Raw genomic sequence first — 8,174 nt, forward strand, 5'->3', positions numbered from 1 at the left:
ACTTATTCATATAATTTGCATGTTTTATATTTTCCTTCCTAATTTTGTACTATGATTGAAAACATGCTTCTTTGGCTTTAAATTTGCTAATTTTAATCCCCCTTATTACCATTCAATGCCGTGATATATTTGCTGAGTGTTTTCAGGGTTTATAAGGCAGGAATGACTTAGAGGACTGAACGAAAGCATGCAAAAGTAGAAAGAACGCAAGAAAATGATGTTTTGAGAAGTTGGCAGCGACGCGTACGCGTGACCAGCGCAGCAGACGAGCGACGCGTATGCGTGACATGACTGATAAACCACTCTTTTATAGTTTATCTTGTGCTCAATTGAGTGATTTTTATCAACTCTATACCCACTTATTCATACTATTTGCATGGTTTTACATTTGCCTTCCTAATTATGTGCTTCGATTGAAAACATGCAGCTTTGGCCTTATATTTGCTAATATTAATCATCTCTTGTTACCATTAGATGCCTTGATATGTGTGTTAAGTGATTTCAGAGATTACAGGGCAGGAATGGCTCAGAGGATGGAAAGGAAGCATGCAAAAGTGGAAGGAATACTAGAAGTTGGAGAAATTGCAAAGTTGTCAGCCTGACCCTCTCGCACTAAAACGGTCATAACTTGAGCTACAGAAGTCCAAATCATACGGTTCCAGTTGCGTTGGAAAGCTAACGTCCGGGGCTTCGATTTGATATATAATTTACCATAGCTGCCTCGAAGTTAGGTGACGAGAACGCGTGAATGACGCGCCCGCGTCGCATCTGCGAACTTCAATCCGCGCGAACGCGTGGATGACGCCTCCGCATCACTTTCCCGTGACCAGTACGTACCAGAAAATGCTGGGGGCGATTTCTAGGCTGTTTTTGACCCAGTTTTCAGCCCAGAACACACAGATTAGAGGCTATAAAGTGGGGGAATGCACCCATTCATAAGGAGGCTCTCATAATTCACTTTTCATAATTTTAGATGTAGTTTTTAGAGAGAGAGGTTCTCTCCTCTCTCTTAGGATTTAGTTTTAGGATTTAGGATTATTTCTTCTTCATCACAGGTTCAATATTCCTTTTTATTATTTTCTCAATTTTATTTATGAATTCTTCTATGTTCCAGATTACTCTTTTGAATTAATGTTATTTGAGGTATTTCAGTTTACAATTGTTTCTTTCATTTATATTACTGTTGCTTCCAATCTGAAGGTAGTTTTATTTCGGTAGATTTACTTTTTCCCTTTTTGGTCTTGGTTAAGAAATCAGTAACTCAGGAGTTATCAAACTCAAACATGATTGATAATTGTTATCTTTGCTAATTGAATTGAACTTCAACAATCCCAATCTTTCCTTAGGGATTAACTAGGATTTGAAGATCAAACTAATTAGTCACTTGACTTTTCTTTACTTTAAGTAAAGACTAACTGAGTGGAATTAAGATTCAATCTTCATCATCATTGATAAGGATAACTAGGATAGGACTTCTAATTTCTCATACCTTGCCAAAAAGTTTATTTTACAGTTATTTATTTACTTTACAGTCTTTCATTTATTTCAATTGCAATTTAAATTACTTGTTCCTCATCTTAAAAACCCCAATTTACAATCTTCATAACCAATAATAAGAACATACTTCCCTGCAGTTCCTTCAGAAGACGACCCGAGGTTTAAATACTTCAGTTATCAATTTATTTAGGGGTTTGTTACTTGTGACAACCAAAACTTTTCTTCGAAAGGATTTCTGTTGGTTTAGAAACTATACCTACAACGCGACTATTTTTATAAAATTCTTTACTGGCAAAAATCTCAACGTCAAAATGGCGCCGTTGCCGGGGAATTGCAAACGTGTGCCTTATTATTGGTTATTGTAAATATTTGCTTTTAAATTGATTTATTTTCGAAAAAAAAATTTCAGATTTTTAATTTTAATTTTTTTATCTTATCTTATCTTAGTTTTAAATTTCAAAATTCAAATTTTTTCAAAAAAATCATATCTTTTTCAAAAATCTTATCTTATCTTATTTCAAAATTCAAATTTCAAATTTCAAATTTCAAAATTTAATTTTCAAATTCAAAATTCAAATAACCTTTTAATTTAAATTTGTTTTTATTTTCATTTTTAATTTTTATTAGCTACCATAAATTCTCACCCCTCTTGCTTTGAGTTTGGTTCTAAATCTGTTGAAAGGAGTGGAAGCTATAACAGGAATATGCATCAAGGTTTAAGCAATCAAAGATGGATGGAGCCAAGAGGATCTGATCAACCCTTTAGGCAACAACACCCTCCAAGATATCATGGGCAAGGACCACTCTACAATGCATACCAAGCTGATAGATATGGTGGACCCCCTTGTAATTACCAACAAGCCCCACCCTGTGCTTATGAACCACCTCCCCAACATACCTTTGAACCACCAAACTCATAAGCCCCTTTACACCATTTACCTCCATATGACCCTAACCGACATCCACCATACCAACCACCCTATGAACCGAATGAGCCATACATAGATCCACCCCAACCTCCATTGGATAACAATACACGCATCTCTAACATCATTGGTCTCACCTCTACACTCCAAAATCTTATATCCCACATGAACCAACCCTCTACCTCCAATATTCAACCCTCAAGCTCTAGTGCACTTCCTTTTCAACCACATAATGATCTTTCCATCCCATCACCACCATCTATGGAAGAGCACCCACATCCATCAATCCAAGAGCAAGATGATCCCAATTATGCTATTGATATGGAACAGGAAAAAAGGAATCATCTTCGCGAATCCATACTTCATAAAGAGCTAGAGGAGGCCCTACGGGTAAAGGTAGGAGAGACACTTAAAGATGAAAGAGTAGTTGAAAGGAGTTGTCATGGAAAGAAAATCATCGAAGATGAGTACGATTTTATACTTAAACAACTGGACAAAGCAGCAATTATTAAAAAGGAAGAAGTGGTTACAGACTTAAGAGATGCTGTAGCTCCATGGGAAAGTCAAGACATAGAGCATCCTTCCAAGACAGTTGCATTTGATGTTGAGGAGGGTGTACAACCTCCAAGGCATAACCTGGTTGAAGACTTGGAAGAGGTTGATCAAGAGATGGAGATTCAAGAAAAAGAGGCACAACCTCCCATGCCCTTGGTGAGCAATGAAGAAGAGATTGAATTGGAAGAAAGCTACCAAGAGGAAGAGGTTAATATTGAAGAAACTTACAAGGAGGTGGAAGTTGACAAGGAAGAACTCAAGGGACTGGAGCTGGAAATTACCTTGCCAATGCTGTTGGAGACCTCTCCCCCAAAGCCATCACCATCCATTCCTTCATTCAAATGGGTAAATCTTTCATCTCTAAGCTTAATTAGCTCACTTGAATATGCTTTACTTGAAACAGATGGTCATCTTAGAGCTCTTTGTGGCATTAAGCGTAAAAGGAAGATGGTTAGTAGTTGGAGTTGTCAAGCAAGGTTCAACATGGTTGTGTGCTCAAAGTTTAAATGCAAAGGTTGGTATAAAGCTCAACTGAATGGGTCTAGGAAGCTGTTTGGATGTCTCAGTGAGAATTCTGACTGTTCACCACCCAAGTGGAAAAATGATGATCAACAAGAAGACGGGTGCAGAAGCAAGATTTGGGACCCCGGAATTCAGTCTAGAAATCAACACTCTTGGGGCCTTGTCACTTGCTTTAACCTGCTTGAAGGCTTTCTGCGCCTAGTTTGGGACCCCGAAGGCCATTGGAATCACAAACATTGGTGGAGATTCCTGGACGAATACAAGCACAAGCCACCATAATAAAGGACTCCCCAAATGTCCAAGTTAAGGACTTTAACTAAAAGTGCTAGGTGGGAGACAACCCACCATGGTATGATCGTTCCTTTTTTATTTTTATTTAGTTTTATTTGTTTTCGAGTTTTATTTTATTTTATTGTATTGAACCAGGAGTTTTGCATAACATTCATATTAGCATTGTATTCTGCATACTACATTAAAAAAAAAGCACGCACGCGACGCGGCAGCGTCACTAACGCGTCCGCGTTAACAATGCATTGGGAAGAAAAGAAATCAAATAGAAAGTCACGCGAGAGCGTGGCTAGAGGCATGCCTTTGGCACAATTTGACCCATGCGACCGCGTCACTGACGCGTCCGCGTCATATGGAAAACATGCCTCCCACGCGATCGCATCACCCACGCGGTCGCGTGATCTGTAAAATCGACGTAAAGAGGTGTATGGCAGAATGTTGGGCTGGAACGTGGCTGGACTCGTGCTAGAAGCACCAACCCTACCACGCGACCGCATGCCCCACGCGGAAAATGGCCACTCACGCGATCGCGTCAACCACGCGACCGCGTCACCCTGGATTTTGGCAATACTAAATTTTAAACAGAGAGTTGTGCGAGCGGGAGGCTGCCCTCGCGCCAGTAGCACAAAATAAGTCATGCGTCCGCGTGACCGACGCGACCGCGTCGACTCCTCGAAGCACCATCCGCGCAAATGCGTACCCCGTGCGTCTGCGTCGCTTGCGCCGCACAGCTTAACCTAATCTGCCAAATATCTTATCTTTTCTTCTCCAATCCTAATTTTTCCTCCCTCCTTTCTTACTTACTTCTTCTTCCCTTCTTTCCCTTCCCATTCTTCTTATCTTTCATTTTATTTTACTTAATTTATTTGCATATTTCATTCATTTCATTTTAATTTTGTGCATATTTTTATTTTCTTTTCTAAATTTATTATTTTTTTTCCATTGGTGTTACAATTTTCTTATTCAACTGTTGCTTCTTTTCTTGAATTTATTTTGGTGCTTAGTGACTTGTTTTACACTGATTGGGTAATATTATTTAAGTCAATGCTAATCTTTTATGATATTTGTATTAATTTTGTATTGACATTAATTTATATTGTCTTGCACTCTCTTCCCCATTGTTACAAATTTTGTACCACTGGTATGCCATGACTTCTATTGTTTTCTCACGTACATGTTGAAGCTTCCATGTAAATGAGACCCTTTTCATTTGGCATCAACCCATGTTTTAATTATTTTTTATCTTTGTTTTGGGTTACTTTCCTTCCTTTTTTCTTTCAGGATGGCCACCAGGAAGAGAACCGAAAGACGTTTGCATGGGAGAGACACACAAGTCCCTACGCACATTCCTTGATGAGAAAAGCGTCAGTTGAAGCAACCTGTCCACTCGCACATCTTAGCATGCACCGAGGACGGTGCAATCTTTAAGTATGGCGAGGTCGATACCGACTTCCGTGGGTTAGTATTTCCTTCTCAAACACCAATGATTTATTTTCCTTGTTAGTTGTTGCATTTGCATGTTTGATTGCATGATTATTTGATTTTGTGCATATTTTACCACTTGGTTGAAGTAATATTTTCTTTTTCAAAGAAACCTTTTTAGAGCATTTCACTAATTTGAATAAAATTTAATGTTACACTTGTTTGAAGAAATATTATACTGGAACATGGTTTAGAGCTCGAACACACAAAACCTGTGAGATTTTTGAGCCTATTTGAATTGGTTGCATTTTATAAACCAATATTTTATTTTTGGTGTGTGTTTTTTTCTCTAAAATTGTGATCTTTGTCTTGCTTAATTCTATATTTCCATTATTTAATGTATTCATACACTTACATGATTGAGGCCTTTATTTCACTAAGCTTACATACCCATATGGCCTTACCCTTTCATTATTCTTTGCAAACCAATGCTGAGCCTGTTATACCCCTTTGTTCTTTACTTTAGCACATCATTAACTCTAAGCGGAAAACAATAATGTCCTTAATTTGAATCCTTGGTTAGCTTAGACTAGTGAGAGTGCTCATGAATTAAGTGTGAGGAAGTTGAATTTGGAAACATTTGGTTTGAGAATTGAGTATGTTAGAATTTTCTGAAAATATGAAAGAAATGTTTAGGACATGTTCATGCATTCAATAATTTAATCATATGCATTGAGAAAAATAAAATAAAATAAAAATATAATATAAAAAAAAGAAGAAAAAAAAGAGAAGAAAAAGAAGAAAAAGAGAAAAAGAAGAGAAAAAGAGAAATTAAGTAAAATGGGACAAAATGCCCCAAAGTAAGTGGTGAAAGTAATGCATATGTACTGTACTTGAAATTAGAATGCATGAATATGTGGAAAAAATGGTTAATGGATAGTTAGGATTTGTACTTTGATTACATGGATTGTCTTAAGTTAGGTGGGAAAAGTTTAAGTTAATTAAAGATTCAGATTTTAGTCTACTTGACCAAATACAATCCTACCTTGACCCTAACCCCATTACAACCCTTAAAAGACCTCTTGATTTGTGTATCTGTGCATTAAATTTATGTTGATTGTTAGATGAAGAGCAAGCCTTAGAAAGCAAGATTAGTGGAGAATTGAGAGAATCGAACCTTAAACACTTGAGTGATTAGAGTGTATACACTACCAGTGAGGGTTCGATGCTCAATTCCTTGTTCCCTGCTTTCATGAGCTATTTTCTTCTGCAAGTCTATTTGTACTTCATTTTTATGAGTTGAATTAGTGAAATCTAGTTCATATTTATTTTTAAAAGATTTATTTACTTTTAACCAAGTAGGAAAAATCATTCTGCATGTAGTTGCATTCATAGGTTGCATTTCATACATTCTACCATTCCTCTTCATCCTTATAGCTTCTCTTGAGCTTAACATGAGGACATGCTAATGTTTAAGTGTGGGGAGGTTGATAAACCACTATTTTATAGTTTATCTTGTGCTCAATTGAGTGATTTTTATCAACTCTTTACCCACTTATTCATACTATTTGCATGGTTTTACATTTGCCTTCCTAATTATGTGCTTTGATTGAAAACATGCTTCTTTGGCCTTATATTTGCTAATATTAATCATCTCTTATTACCATTAGATGCCTTGATATATGTGTTAAGTGATTTCAGAGATTACAGGGCAGGAATGGCTCAGAGGATGGAAAGGAAGCATGCAAAAGTGGAAGGAATACAAGAAGTTGGAGAAATTGCAAAGCTGTCAGCCTGACCCTCTGGCACTAAAACGGTCATAACTTGAGCTACAGAGATCCAAATGATGCGGTTCCAGTTGCGTTGGAAAGCTAACATCCGGGGCTTCCATTTGATATATAATTTGCTATAGCTGCTTCGAAGTTAGGTGACACAAACGCCTGAATGACGCGCCCACATCGTATCTGCAAACTTCAATCCGCGCGAATGCGTGGATGACGCCTCCGCGTCACTTTCCCGTGACTAGTACGTACCAGAAAATGTTGGGGATAATTTCTGGGCTGTTTTTGACGCAGTTTTCAGCCCAGAACACAGAGATTAGAGGCTATAAAGTGGGGGAATGCACCCATTCATAAGGAGGCTCTCATAATTCACTTTTCATAATTTTAGATGCAGTTTTTAGAGAGAGAGGTTCTCTCCTCTCTCTTAGGATTTAGTTTTAGGATTTAGGATTATTTCTTCTTCATCACAGATTTAATATTCCTTTTTATTATTTTCTCAATTTTATTTATGAATTCTTCTATGTTACAGATTACTCTTTTGAATTAATGTTATTTGAGGTATTTCAGTTTACAATTATTTCTTTCATTTATATTACTGTTGCTTCCAATCTGAAGGCAATTTTATTCTGGTAGATTTACTTTTTCCCTTTTTGGTCTTGGTTAAGAAATCAGTAACTCAGGAGTTATCAAACTCAAACATGATTGATAATTGTTATCTTTGCTAATTGAATTGAACTTCAACAATCCCAATCTTTCCTTAGGGATTAACTAGGATTTGAAGATCAAACTAATTAGTCACTTGACTTTTCTTTACTTTAAGTAAAGACTAACTGAGTGGAATTAAGATTCAATCTTCATCATCATTGATAAGGATAACTAGGATAGGACTTCTAATTTCTCATACCTTGCCAAAAAGTTTATTTTACAGTTATTTATTTACTTTACATTCTTTTACTTATTTCAATTGCAATTTAAATTACTTGTTCCTCATCTTAAAAACCCCAATTTACAATCTTCATAACCAATAATAAGAACATACTTCCCTGCAGTTCCTTCAGAAGACGACCCGAGATTTAAATACTTCGGTTATCAATTTATTTAGGGGTTTGTTACTTGTGACAACCAAAACGTTTGTACGAAGGGATTTCTGTTGGTTTAGAAACTATACCTACAACGCGACTGC

The sequence above is a fragment of the Arachis ipaensis genome, chromosome B01 (assembly GCF_000816755.2).
Source record: "Arachis ipaensis cultivar K30076 chromosome B01, Araip1.1, whole genome shotgun sequence".
In the NCBI taxonomy this organism is placed as follows: Eukaryota; Viridiplantae; Streptophyta; class Magnoliopsida; order Fabales; family Fabaceae; genus Arachis; species Arachis ipaensis.